Source organism: Chelonia mydas, chromosome 11 (assembly GCF_015237465.2).
Source record: "Chelonia mydas isolate rCheMyd1 chromosome 11, rCheMyd1.pri.v2, whole genome shotgun sequence".
Classification (NCBI taxonomy): Eukaryota; Metazoa; Chordata; order Testudines; family Cheloniidae; genus Chelonia; species Chelonia mydas.
In genome coordinates this window covers 24,020,582-24,035,670 of record NC_051251.2, presented here as the reverse complement: position 1 = coordinate 24,035,670, position 15,089 = coordinate 24,020,582, and positions in this window count along the sequence as shown.

Genomic DNA, 15,089 nt, shown 5'->3' with positions numbered 1-15,089 from the left:
GGCCTACTCACGACAGCAAAAGGCCACGTACAGTGCTGTAAATGTTACTGCTGTTAGTGCAGTATACCCACAAGTGTAACCAAGTGCATGGCCTGCTAGGATTCCCCATTGGCAGCCATGGGAAGAAATTAATACTCTAGTTGTCACTAACAGTGCCTCCACTTTCTGGCTTAGCATCTGAATATTAACTTACAAGCATAAAACAAAAACTCAATCAGGGAAGGTTTTGTGATTCCCTTTAGGCAGCTAAGAAGGTGAGGTGAGAGTAAACACTTGGTGGTATGGGACAGTAATTAAGTCCAGGCATAAGGTACTGAATAGCAATGTTCTCTAATGCTGCTCATAGCCAGCTCTCAATTAATAAAAAGGCATCTCAACTTTATCAAAGGCAGACTGCCCCTGTCTAGTTAGTGTTTCTGCAGCCTGAGGAGTATCAGCTGTTACTATTATTGGCATCTCTATTTGCAATCAATTTTATGGACCTGATGCTGATCTCATTTACACAAGTGTAAATCAAGAGTAACCCCACTGAATTTGATAGACACACTGAAGTAAAACTGGTGGGAGATCAGCATCAGGCCCTTTGGAGCTGATTCTCCACTGACTTTCACTTCGTCTAGTCATGTACATCTGTGCAAAGTGAGCATAAAATGCTACCACATGAGACAGAACAAGCCAGATCCTCAACTGGCATAAATTAGATTGGTTATGCCAATTTACACCACCTGAACATATGACTTTCAGACTAACTTTCTGAGAATCAATTTAGCTAATCTTTCCTCTTAGTTGGAAAATATTCCTGCCATACTCAAACACAGCTCAGGCTCTCAGGAACCATAACTGATCCACTAGGGGCTAGAAAAACCATGAGCAATAAGCATCCGGAAGATGGTTCCATTAGCAAATATTCAATGTGTTATGAAAAAATAGTCCAAAGTCTCTGCTCGTGTAACTTCACTGTGGTCAATGGAGTTATCTCAGAAGAATATTTGCCCCAATATCTTTTCTCTTTTCCAAATCTTTTACCTTCCTTTTGCCTTTTAGCCAGGGGATCAACAGAGATTATGTGCCTCCACTCTTGCCTCTAGTTTGCACCATGGTTTTTATAGAAGTAGTGCTGTAAGGGGCTTCCCAATGCCCCGAGAACATTGTGGGAGACTCCAAAGCACAGAGGTGGAAAGCTACTCAATTAGTTGACTGAGCATCAGCTTTAACTTATATGGATTTTGGGAAGGGAGCAGATAAATTGCCCTGGGCCACTTCATTCTACAGCATGGGGTCAGATCTCTTCCAAGCCCCCATAAAAGACCTTCTGCTGGTTCAGTGCAAAGGATGAATGGATGCAAGCTGGGGAATTACTGTGGAAGTAGCACTCAATCTTTTTTCCATGCTGCACCTGTTAGCTCTGACAATTCTCACCCCTTCTGCCTATAGAAGTAGAAAGTTAATGAAGCTATGGAACACAGGACTGTTGGAACACACAGGACTGCTCTTTTTATTATTGGCATCTGGCCTGATATGGGTCAAGGTTACCAAAGGTTGATATCCCTGTCACAGAGACACAGACTTAAGTGGTTACCTTAGCAGAAGGGACAACAGAGCTCCTTATTTCATTCTGTCCTAATTCAGGCAAAGGCCCCCTTGATGTCAGTGAATATTTTGTCTGAACGGATACTTCAGGATTAGAGTCGGAAACAGGCATTCTGGTCCTGATTATAGCCAGAAGCTGAAAGGGCAGCAATTCATTAAAATGAAAAATAATGGCAAGAAAAAGTTACCTAAATGTTTATGAATCTTGGTTTGGATCCACAGTTTGGAAGGTAACTGTTCCATCAAATCTGGTTCACTTACCCTCACTGAGCACATTGTGTTGATACTAGCACTTGGTGGGGGGAGGAGGGGCGAGGGAGTGGGAAGAATGCTGCTTGTTGGAGCAGCCTGGAGAGTTGAAAATCTGGAAAACATCAATGAATCTGAAACACTGAAAAGTTAAAATTTCTGATTAATGAGTAGCATCCCACATCTTCCCCAGCATTTCAGTTCATATCTGCTGAGACACTTAACTAAACAGAAATTAAATTGTTGCTGTCATGAGTTACTCTGTTTGAAAATCTTCACACACTTAAAAACGATTGTCATGTGTTAAAAACATTTTAACCACATATCCTAATTTTCTTAACTCTACAACAAAACAAAACTGTCCTCAAGGTAAATATGCTCCATTTTTAATATTTCAGATCACTTTTCAGTACTGTAACCATGCCAGTTGGATTTTCATTTGTGGCTCCAAAAGAAGTAATCACTCAACTACAGTTTCAGATTTCGCAGCCCTGTTCTCCCTCTATCACTGTAGGGTGAATAATTAGAGCTTCCTGGGTGTGATCCTTTTCCCTCTGGAAGCTAGTGAGAATAGGTTTAGTCCCTATGTCCGTGGCATTTTATTAAGAGGCTGAACTTCTAAGCAATGGAGTTTATGTAACAGATAGTCAAAGAGATATTCTCAGTCCCATGAACAGCACTGGAACACAGAGTGATCTGTTATAGGAAAACAGCATGGACAGAATTTGTGTTGTCTGCTGTTATATTATCAACTTTTTAGAGGGCTTTTTAAAATTTTGTTATTTATTCTGTCACCTATACAAACATAAGAGCAAATCCTTTTCTCTGTGTGTTGCAAGGAATCAGGATAAGGAATCAATCTGCTGGAGGCCTTTATAAGGCAGCAGCACTTATTGCCATGGTCAGAAAGCCTCAATGTTGTACACTAGAGCTTCTACCTTGTGTGGCAAATGGGGGAGTTATGTTTAGTGTTTTTGATAAACATCATATGCCCCTCAAGTTATGTGTTTGATATTAACCTGCCTGAATGCCAGGAATTAAATCAAAGGGGGCTGTAAAGAGGGAAATCCATAGGAAACAAAATAATGGCAAAGATAACAATGGGTGGAGCTACTGACTGGTGAATACCCCCATCTAGCTGCATCCAGACTTGAATGGTTTACTCTTCCCAAGGCTGAGTCAGGATTAGTTCAAAAGGAACCCCAAGAGATGTTAGAAAAGAAAGGAGGGGTTGAGTGGCTGGAGGGTAACCGAAACGTGTCAGTGAAAGCTGACTGACTGACCGAGACATGGCGCTGCTGCAGCAAGACTAGCTGCTTCTCTCTGCCAGAAATGGAGTTAGCTGGGCTGAGGAGAACTTACCAAAGCTGTCAAGGAAAGGTGAAGGTGTAAGGAAACACTCTGCTTGCAGGCTTTTTATGGGTTTTACCTCTCTGTACCTTGTACCTGTGCGGAATGAATAAAGAATTATTTTGAAGACGTTTTCTATGCCAGTGCAAACTTATTCAGTCACAGGGGTCCCAAAGGGAAACTATTAGAGGAACCAAAACCAAGTTGGACCCATGTCATTAATACAGTTGGGAATCAGATGACTGAGCCCAGAGATCCAGTCTGAGAGTGGTTGGGCTGCTTGGTTCCACCGCGAGTGAGGTGCAGGAAGCCAGGGCTGTCACCTTAGGGTAGCTATGACGCCTTGTTTTCAGAGTCTGCACACGTCTCTCATTTTGTGGAATCCTTGAGGTTAATAACTCTGGCAGTTTGGTTTTGTCTTGCTGGAGAAAGAGCAGTATAAGGGACCACAATTTTCAGTTATTTCCTTTTCAGAAGCTTTGGGAATAAACAGAGTTTTATTTTCACCCATTCCAGAGGCAGCATAATTTTATCTGTCATCTGTAATTTCTGCAAAAACACGGTAGAACAGGCAGAAAAAAACAACAAAAAGTGGTTTTATAAACAGAGGCCTCTTTTTAAAACAACAGTATTCATAACTAATGATAATAATAAGTGGCACCTGGACTTAGGGTTGGGTTACACTAGAAAGTTAGGTCAATTTAGCTATGTTGCTGGGGTGTGTGAAAAATTCACACCCTCAGAGATTTAGTTAAGCTGACCTAACTCTCAGTGTAGACAGTGATAGGTTGATGGAAGAATTCTTCTGTTGACTTAGCTACTGCATCTTGCAGTGGTGGATCTACTACAGCAATGGAAGACCCCCTTCTGTTGTAAGTGTTTACCCTACAGCACCACAGCACTGCAGCTGTGCAATTATATCATTTCTAGAATAAACATACTCTTCGGTGACCTGCCACTACTCTTCTGCCTCCCTACATGATTATACTATCCCCACAGGCACAGTTCTAGGAGAAGACCATGGGCCAGTGTCTCCCCTGCAGAAGGGCAGCACTTTTTGAACTGTGACACTGGTCTGAAGCTGTCCTAAAGCCACCTTATCAGCTACAGAAAGATAATCTCAGAGTAAGAGGATCTTTACTTAGATTGTAAACCCTGTGGGGCTTGGGCTGTCTTTTTGTTCAGTGTTTGTACAAGGCCTAGTGCAATGGAGTCCTGGTCCATAACTAGGCCTCCTAGGCACTATGGTAATACAAACAGTAACTAATAATAAATAGCTGATGTAGAGCTGATGTAATGGTTCCTATTCTGCTCCCACTGGCTCTGGCTGGTGCAGGAGTTGTGGCCAGAAGAAAGAGGGAAGGACGGAGGTGTCCCTGCATTATGATGGTGCCTGATCACCACAAGGACCCCGAGGAGCCTTTTATGTTTGGTGGACATTAGAGCAGTCAACAGCCTGCTCTAATTTGTGCCAAAGGACCAGATTAGTGCAGAGTTTCCTGAAGCAAAGGTGGCTCAAATGTCCCTTTGCACACAGGTACCCCCACGTGAGCTGAACAATCCGTACCCAGAGCTCAGGCTCAGGATCTGAAAATCAGCAAAGTGATTTTTTTATTCAAACCTTCCCTTATTTAGAGTTTTCTAAGAGCAGAGCTACAGGTATATGCAGATGCTTCAACAAACTTTCTACATAGTTTTAATCTCTGCATTGCATCTATCTTCTCATTGTTTTCACTGAGGTCAAGACAGTGGCAGCTTTAATTGCAGTTACAAGGAATGTTCCTAAAATGGGCATAGAGTCCTAAACTCAACATTTTCTTCATTATTTTGCAACTTTGGGAGCTTGCCAACATCATTGAGAGATTTGGCATGCGTACACCTAGAAAGAATGAGAGACTCCAATATTTCATTTTGAGTTTGCAAACTTCTCTTCCCCCGCAAAAAGAGGACAAGCAGGGGAGAACTTTTGGATTAGAGATATAGTCAAAGGGCAAGATTTCGATCACCCTGACACCAGTATAAATCTACAGCAACTCAACTGACTTCAGAGTGGCTACTCTGGATTTACAGCAGCAGAAATGAGATCAGAACCTGACCCCTTATGTATGATGGCATATATTATGGGGGGCTTTCTTTCATATGTTTTCAGGGGGGTATTTTTTTACCATTTTTCTCAACCCCACAACATTTCAGTTTATTACATGACAGGTATATCACAATCTTGTGCTTTGAAGTGTAAACTATAAGGGCCAGACTGATACCCTTACTCACAATGAGTAGCACTTTACTGTCCAAGAAACCCCATTGAAATTAATGGGGCTATTTAAACAATGAGGTACTGCTCACTGTGAATGGGGTGACATATGCTGGCTTTGAGAAAGCAATTTTGTTTCGAAATCTTATGTAAACAACATCGGGTAGGAAGTGGAAGAGGTGAAAACTGTATCACATGAGGAATGTAACACTATGGTGGTCAAAATAGAAATGTTGAGAACTGGCCGGACTATAGGCATTGCTGTTGAGAGTGCTGGGCAAGACCAAGTTTTAAAGGACCTAAAATGGCTATTTCACCCCTATGTTGTTTAGGGCAATTTTTGTTCTCAGTTACACCGGTAAAAATATGGAGCAACTCAGTTGAAATCAGTGGCGGTACTGAGCATTCACAATGATGTAACTGAGAGCAGAATGTGGCCTTCGGTTCTATGAACCAGTAGAGATAGCAACATGCAGAGGTAAGGACTGGCAGCAGCCCCCTGACTACGATACCAGCAGAACAGCATCAGAATCAGCATCAGAACAGCTGGGAAGGAGCCAGATGGGTAATGAAAGGGGCACAATAAGCTCCTAAACAAATAATGTTTTAATTGAAGCAAATTTTTCAAAACATCCCTGATAAAAAGTTGAATGATTTGCTATTTTCATAAAAATGTAAATGTTGCTATTTCCACTGACTATTTTTGGGGGGGAGGGAGGAGGTAGTTGTACAAAACTACACTTAAAATGGGCTGGCACTAATCATCAGAATTTATAGCGGTTTAAAGAAGCATATCAACCCATTATTCAGAGCAGCTCACAGAAAGCAGGGCTGTGGGTTTTTTTGTTAGGTTTATTTTTTTTGCAGGGGCAGGGGGTTACTAGCTTCACAAGGCTGGTGGTTTTTTTCCAGCGAGTATCAAATGGGTCCATGCAGCCTGAACACCACGTAGCTCCAGATGGGAGAGCAGTTCTCTTCTTTTGCAGAGTAAATCTGCCATTTGAGCCTGAATTACATGACTGAATTTTTGACATATGACTTTTCTGGAGCTGGGATCTTTCTTTGAAAAAGTGATACAATAATAATTGCATTTACCAGTTTCCAGTTCTCCTTACAAACATTTCTTGTTCTGATTGGGAAATTAATTAATAGTCACTAGCTAGTATAATTAAAAACAAAACACTCCTGATTTCAGTGCAGGGGGAAAAAAATCTTCAGCACTGATTTTCTACTGACAACAAGAAAGCCCTGCCATCCCTGAACTGTTTAATTATTCAAATGAACTGTAACAGTACACTGGATTGTTGCCGAGGTCACTGAATAGTACTGGAAGTCAAGAGGCAAGCAGCAGCTCAGAGGGCCCTCCAACGCCTCAGGCTCAGTCTAAAAACCCACACACTTTTTCTCAAGCATTCAGTCTCCGATAGGTAGCCTGATAGCTCGACCAATTTGCTAGTATTACAGAGGTCCAGCGGTGCTTGCTTGTTTTAAGACAAGCCAAAATATGCTCTGGTGACCACCGTGATGCTGTGATTCCCATGCCCTACCGCATTCCTTTTTTCAGATCCCAGGCATTCTCCCTCCCTCCCCCCCCCCCCCCCCCCCCCCGCCCCACGTGCAGTCCAGGATGTAGACAAATGAATTCCCAGTGACCTATGTGGGGGTGGACATTTTAGAAACAAACAACAAAAATAAGATATCTTCTGTCCTTACGTTTTCATTAGCTCCGTTCCCTGGATACAGTTTATTCATGGCAATAAAACACACATTGTGACTTTGGAGCCATTTCCTGCAGCAACATCCTTGCCACCCCCAAGCTTCTTTGATATGCGATTTCAGTCAAGAAGGAGGTTCTGCTCTGTGCTATTTGTACTTGTTGCTGTCAGACTGCCTTTTAAAAACATATTGTATTAAGGCTTTCTATTGATTTACATGATCAGTTTTCTACCGACATAGGAAACTGAGAATTTGGAAGATATATTTATTGGTGGTAGAATCTGTTACTGATAAAACAACCAGATTACTATATATGGGGGGCAAAATTCTGAAAATTCAGGTCTGTTAGGGAGGGGGAAGACTTCTGTAGACTCAAAGACTTCTAGAAAGGAATAAAACTGCAGTTCTTGCACATACAATAAACATTTTAGATTGTTTTATAGTGTATTATTACAGGCAACTATCTTGCTTAAGTAAGCTTAGCATTTTTCACAATATACATTTAAGTTTTATTATGCTTTTATTATGGATTAGCTTTTATTATGCTTTGGAAGAGTATAGCTCTTAAGGGTGGGGGGGGGGGGGGCATTTTTGGCCAATCTAATGACCTGGCAATTAGTGCAAAGCACTTTTACACAGGAGATGTGCGTTTAAATTGGAAGTGACATAACACATGTTCTGAAAGTCTTGGCCATATTCAGCCCTCGATCTGCACTAGAACTCCTGTTGACAGCAATGGGCATTATAAACTCATTTGGGTACTACATATAGCCCAGAGCTGGAAGAAATGGGAAGTCGACTTTTGGGGTCATATTCAAAGGTTAATTTGTGTTACTTCATTGTTACTTGTGTTACTTCATTGATTTCCCAGATTTACACTAGAGTAAGTAGTGGAAGGTAACTCTGTTCTGGTAAAAAATAGTGCATCCTGGAGATGACACTTGACACCTGTCTGACCGTCTATGTAGGTATTTATATGGCCCCCATCTCTGTGGTATCTCAGAGCCAGGGGATTCAGTAATCACAAAGACGCAATCTGCTAGCCCATAGATATTTAGGTTTTTTAGCTAACAGGGGCATGCTTGCTTTACTTAGGAATTTATTACCATCTTTTTAACTGCATAGAAATATCACTATCAAACTAAGGATACATTCCTCCCAATGCCAATTCTCCAAAGCAAAGAGGTCTTTGGAAGTCTTGTGCTTAAATGGTGTTGCTTTTGGGAACAACATTAACAAGAATTGGCCAGAGGCTAAATGTGTTAGCTACTGCCTCATCCCATCTCAGGGGCCTGATCCACAGCCCACTGAAGTCAATGGAAGCCTTTCCACTGACTTCAATTGACTTTAGATCAGGCCTGTAACCCATAGGGCTAGCTTGCCTTTACTATATCACCACCTTGCCTTCATTATATTCAGCTGCTTTCATTATATTCAGCCATAATGCAATAAACCTACAGCATCCTATTTCCTGTAAGACATTAGTTGAAGCATAAGTGTGGTTGTGTAGGCCATAACCTTTGGAATAGAAATGGTTACCTTTAGCTTTTAGGAACTAAGGAGAGCTTGCTTAATTATAGGAGTTAGAATGTTCCAGTAAGTGTTACCGCAAGGAACATGGAAGTAATAACTGCAAATCTCCTTAAGCAAGGAGTGACAGATATGATCATGAGCTGAAATGGTAGTTACACATATCAATATACTAACCCATAGAAAAAGGAGACCTCAACATTAATAGGATGAGGAAATACAAACAAGGAAAAGGTGAAAAAACCCCTACAGAATATGCATTAGATATAGTGGCGTCAGTGTAACATATTATAAAAGTTGCATCCTAGCCTATGGGCAGCAGATGAGAGAGATGTAGCCCTTGGGAGGTGCCAGAATGATGGCTACTTGTGATGAGGAGGAAGGTGATGGTGATGCGGAAGATAATGGGTAACATTTCAGCTTGTCCTGCAAGAGATGGTGTGAATATAGGGATGTTCAAATATACATTCTGTAGTCTCTCTATCTACCTTACTGAGTTAGAGTGTTTGTGACTTTGCTGAATGTATTAATCAACTATTTGTAAATCTGGAAGAGTTCCTATATTGTGGGTGTTGCAACTGTGCACATCGGGATTCCCGATATAGTAATTTTAATAATTAATATAATAATTTCAATAATACTCGGCCTGATGGTGGGACAAGGACCTGTCAACCCTCAAAGTGATAACTGGGAATTCTTAAGTAATCAATATAATTAATACATAATCTATAGATCAGGCTACAGGCCCTCAAGGAGCAAAGATTGTCTAGTGGGACAGACAGCAGCTACTTCCTGACTAAATGGTGAATAATTGAGAACTGTGTATTTTATATTCAAACAATGGAAAGAAGAAACTGGTGCTGCAGAAAAACATAATAAAAATGCCAGTGCCAGCAACGACTGACCAGGATAAATTGAATGCCCTTTTGTCTTATGCTTGGTATAGATAGTGGGTAAAGGGCAATCAAGTCTCTGATGCTACAGGCCTCAAAACTTCTTCACAAAACAAGATAAAATTCTGCACAGTACTACTGGCAAATAGCTCTTATAAATCTCAATTTTCTTTGCTAAGATGATCAAATTTAGCATTCCAATGAGAACAGGAATGCTGAATTTATAAACTACACTTACGCTATTATTTAAATAGAATCATGGCTTCTTTCACTGCTCTCTACACTGTATACTGTTGTTTTTGTCTCAGAGGCTTTAATTCAGAGCTGGGACCTGCAGTGGGAGGCCTGTGGATTACAGGAAATAATGACCTGTATATATTTAGTTGTTCAAAGGAAATTAGAGTAACCTGATTTTTATTATTCCCTATAGTCCCACATTCTCTGGTGTAATAACTTGCTCTGTTCTCTCATTTACTTTTACATCATCGGAAATGTATACCATTTAGCCCAGATTCTCCATGACCAATCAGGACCTCATTTTGCTAGGTTAAAAAACCTTCTATGAAATGTAAGGCCCTCTTAGCAAAAGCTAGCAAGAGACAGAGGAGCTAATCTCTTTGTAAATTATGTGAATTGAAGTAAGTAATTTAACAGCTTATTCCCCCAGGTAGCCAGTGACCACTGTATGTCCCTGTTATTTAATTTGACAGTTAACCTTTTGCAGGCTGGTAGTCATTTTAGATTAACCTTTGTCTCTTAAAAATTAGTAAGCAATTTCCTTCTGGTTAATTTTTTTAATTGTTAATTTTCCAATATATTTCCAGTGGTCACTGCATTTGCTAAACTTGTTCACCCTGTTTAATGCATCATTTAATGAATCTGAGTTAGTTTGTCTGGTGAGAAAGGGGAAACATTTTTTTTAAAGAAATAAGATTAAGTATGTATGTCACCATTTCCATTTATGATAAAATAAATCCAGAGACCATTTCAAGTATGAGAGCTAGCACGTTACAAAAATAATTCCTATAACAGATAACCATCTTCTGAATACCAGAAACTTAGTAATTTATCAGGTTTTCTTTTAATTAAACTGTGAGTATAGTTTATGCACTGTTTGATTCAGAATCAACATTTGGGACGCTGGCTAAAACTGATTTCCTGTTAGATCTGTTGCATTTCTCAGGACAATTGATGAAGTCTGCTGGATTCTCTAAATTCCATTACAATTGCCTAAACCTTATGCTCTTTAACCCATGGGATTTGGCTGTTTTGAGATCAGTAAATAAATAGATAGCAGTGTAGTAGCCTTGATAATACAGCCTCCTGAAATTCATGCTCAAACACTTTCAACACTTCTGTATATACTTTCCTTAGCAAAAATCCATCCATTGGCCCTCCCAGATATTCTATTTTAATCTATTGCTTCATTATCAGGCTGCTTCTTTAACTTATGCTATTTACAGTTACAACAATTTTATTTTAAAATTGCATCTGTAATTCAGAAAATATATTAAATGGCTCTTTTGCACACCTGGAAATCTGTTTCTTTGTTGTTATTTTCTTTCACCTTCTCTTCCTTTTCTTAATTTTGCCATAAGTAATGTTCCACTGGCCTAAGCTTCCTTCTCCCAAAATAAAAATAGGCTACTCTCTGCAGGCATTACTCAGACACAGGCTTCAGTGTGAGTTTTACCTGAATAAGGACTGTAGGATTTGACTCTCTAAAAGTTATTATTATTTCTTATTTGTATTATGGGAGCACCATGAAAGTGCTACACATTGTCCAACTAGTAGAAGAAAAGTCCTTACCCCCCAAAATTTACAATCTACATGCTAAATTCATTGTATCTAGAAGTCATCGCCAATAGAACAATGCAAGGAAGGAATTGTGGGTTAGAGAGACAAAAATGTCTTCTAATTTACCTCCTTGCTCCAGGGAGATATATTTTTTCATTGGCCTATGCCCACAATACATTTCTAGCCACAGTATGCTGGCTCATCTCTGTTGGCTGGTGCCTTGGGAGGCGCCTAAATCCATCCACTCTCTGTCCCGCCCCTCACTTTTTCTGGGGTGAGTAGTAAACAGGAACACAACATCTCTTAATACTGCACACCTGGATCCAAGGCGCAGGCCTGCACAGAGCAGTAAAGGTGGGCTCCTTATTTCACTTCCATATAAATAAATTGTTCTAGAGGCTGGATGGGAAATGGTTTGGTCATGAAATAAATATCACCCATCTCTGATATCATCTCTGCAGGAGAAGTGGTCCTTGAATAGAAGTTTGAAGGAGCAGAGAACCTAGGGACCACATTCCACGTGGAAGGGCAGCAGGGGAGAAAACATGCAGTTGGTCCTGGGAGAAGTGGGAAAAGTGTCCTGAGGCCAGTATTGCTGGCTGAGCAGAATGGGCAGGACTGATGTGATAAGAAATGAGCAGTACGCTGTGGGGGCTGACTTGTGCAGGGACTAGAAGTTTGAAACTGATTGACTGGAGAAACTAGTGTCAGTGAAGGGATTCAAAGTGAGGAAGGAAGAGGGGTAACATGATTAGAATTATAGGCAAGGAAAATTATTTTAACTGCAGCATTTTGTAAGGACTCTAGGGAGCAGTGTGGGTGTCAGGGAGGAGAAGCTTAGTAAATGGGAGTATCTGTATGAGATTTTTAGCTAAGAAACAAAGAAAGAAAGAAAATCATAGACTAGCATCCATATCCTTTTGCCCTCCAGTCTGGAGCAGGTGCCCCATCCTGCCACATAGCATATGAATGTAGCATGGCCACCATCTTGGATTTCTTCTGATCAGCAGCTGACAGACCTCACTGTGCACACAGCTCTTCTAACTGCTTCTTGGTGAGCTTTTTTTGCTTAATTTGCCTTTTCTGTTACTTTATTCATCTAATATTTTAATTTGTTCTATTTCCTTTACTCAAAGGAAACAAAGAGAAAATAATAAACCATAAGTTTCTGTCACAGTACCTTTGAGGTTCGGGGTGCAAATTCAGATCAGTGAGGGATTGTGTCACTGCCTGCCCTGTAACCTTGGGTTCATGATAATCCTTTGCTGTCGTAGCTCCCAACCTGGGCTGCTCAGACCCAGCCTTTTAGCCTGCAGGTCACACCTTGAGTGCCTGTGTATAGCTGTGGTTCTGACCCCAGCAGGCTGCCAGCAACACACCACTCACACTCTGGCTTCCACTAGCCTTGGTTACAACCAGCAAGGTGACCCTAACCCAGTTATGAATTTCCCCAAAACTATGTGCCCTGAAGTGTCCATCCCTCTTCTCGATAACTTAGAGAAATAAGAAGGTAAACTGCTCTGTAAAAAACCACATCATAGCTTATTAACTGGGAGTAAATACAATCTTCCCTTTAAACACAGCACTGAGTTTGTTTATGGTAAAAATGAAATAAATGTATTAGCAAAATATATATCAGACTAAGTGAGTTCAAGTATACAAAGGGTTACAAGTAAAACAAAATATGCTTCTAAAAGTCTAAAACTTAATCTAACAAAGTACAGTCTTTTCATAAACAAGTTTCTCACCTATATTCAGTTCCCAGAGACTTCAAGCCCCCATGGGGTGAAGGACCCATTTTTCTCAGCTCACAACAACTCTGTTCCCTTTCCTGTCTGTCTAGAGATGGATGCCAAAGATGGCTTCTGTCCTTGCTTATATCTCCCAAAGTTCAATGAACTTGTTTCAAGAGCAGGATGACCTCATGCTGTTGTTTCCTTCCTGTGGGCTTCCCATCCCCCTGTATGATTTCTGTGTAAATGGGGCTTCCATTGTTTCTGATTCCACCCTTCTTAATTTACTTAGGAGACAGGTAGATAGCTGTGACATTCCCTCCTGTCTGGGCAGACTGTACTCTACAGCCTAACATCAATGAGTATCCACAATTCCATATATATTGTTAATACATAAATTTCACAAGGATATTAATCACCAGTGTGTCATAAGCTTTCAGAAAATAACCTCACTATGCACTCCCTTATAAAACAGTCATATTGAACACAATCAGTTGATTCAATCACTTATCACTTGCAATTCAGATCCCCTGTCTTTATAGACCATTAACCTTTTAAACAGATTCTTCTGAGGTTTAGCCCTCAAAGTAAAGTTTATTCAAGCTGTGAGGAAGGCGACATGAAATCGGGTGATGAAGGAAGCTCTGTGCTTTCTTTCCCCACTTGTTAGCGTAATAGTTTTGATAGTCTCATATGGACCTTCATTGTCTATGCCTGAAGATTGGGCTGGTCAGAAATTCAAACACATTCCTTTGTCTATGAAGGCCTGTTTATCAACTCCCTCAACGTGCCTGGCTTGAACACATTTTAGTTATAATTCCAGCATATCCATAGCTCTTAATACCCACCACACTCATACATCACGCAAGAATATTAATGATCAGTGAGTTATTTGTTTTCAAATAATACCTCATGAGGTGTATTTTATACAAAAGATTATTCTTGTAGTGCACAGGATATGAATGCAGGGATGCTTAGTATCACAGCTTGTGCTTTGCATCCTTACTTTTGAATCCAGTAAGGCCTGTTTTGCAAATGTTTGGAGAGTGAACCTCAGTTCACCAATATGGAGGTGCAGCTCCTGCAATGACTAAGCCACTGTGACATTTCAGGGATCACCCAGAGCAGTATGGGGTTCTGTCACCACCTGCCTTGTAACTTTGGATGCCTTAATGCTATGCTGTTATGGCCCTGAGCCCATATACCAGTAGCCAGCCCACATACATAAAGGTCTCACCCTGGCTTCCACCAGTCTAGTTACTTCTTGCAGTGTGACACCAACAGATCTTCCATTCCTGAGTCTCCCCAAACCTGTTATCCCTGAGTTCTTAAGTACTAGATGCTTGGACTTTTCTCCTCTAGTTCATCAACCCTGATGGTGTGACAATAGTATCCAGTTATCAGTTCACTTTGGCACACTCTACACAGTTTGCACATCTGGTTGGAGGACAAATAAGCAAAAAGTTTATTTAATAGAAAAGTCACATATTTGAAGATGAAATAGTAAGAACAAGCAAACACGTACAGGTTACACAGAAAATAAATAAAGATGCAACTTCAGACTATTTACACTGCTCTATTAGATAATTTCCCTTTTCTAATACAAGTTCCCTATTGCTTCTGAACAATTTCCCAGCGTGCCTCCTAGCCCTAAAGGAGATCCAGCATTCACAGATAGCCCCTTGCCTTTGAGACTCTCACTCCATTCTGAACACCTTTCACTTCAAACCCCTTCCCTTATAACCGGATTTGTTCCCCTCTCTCTCGGACTATAGTAATTCATGATTAGTCTGAGAAGGGGAGAAATTCCCTCTCAACTTGATAGCAGGGGCATCTCAGTATCTTCCCAATAACTCTAAAGGTCCATCATTTATCTTTTCCTGGGTTGTACCATGAACTGTCTGATGCTGTGTAAACACATGGTTTGGGAGGAGCCCCTCCCTGCTGTGACGTATATTTGAAATTGTCGTTCAGGTC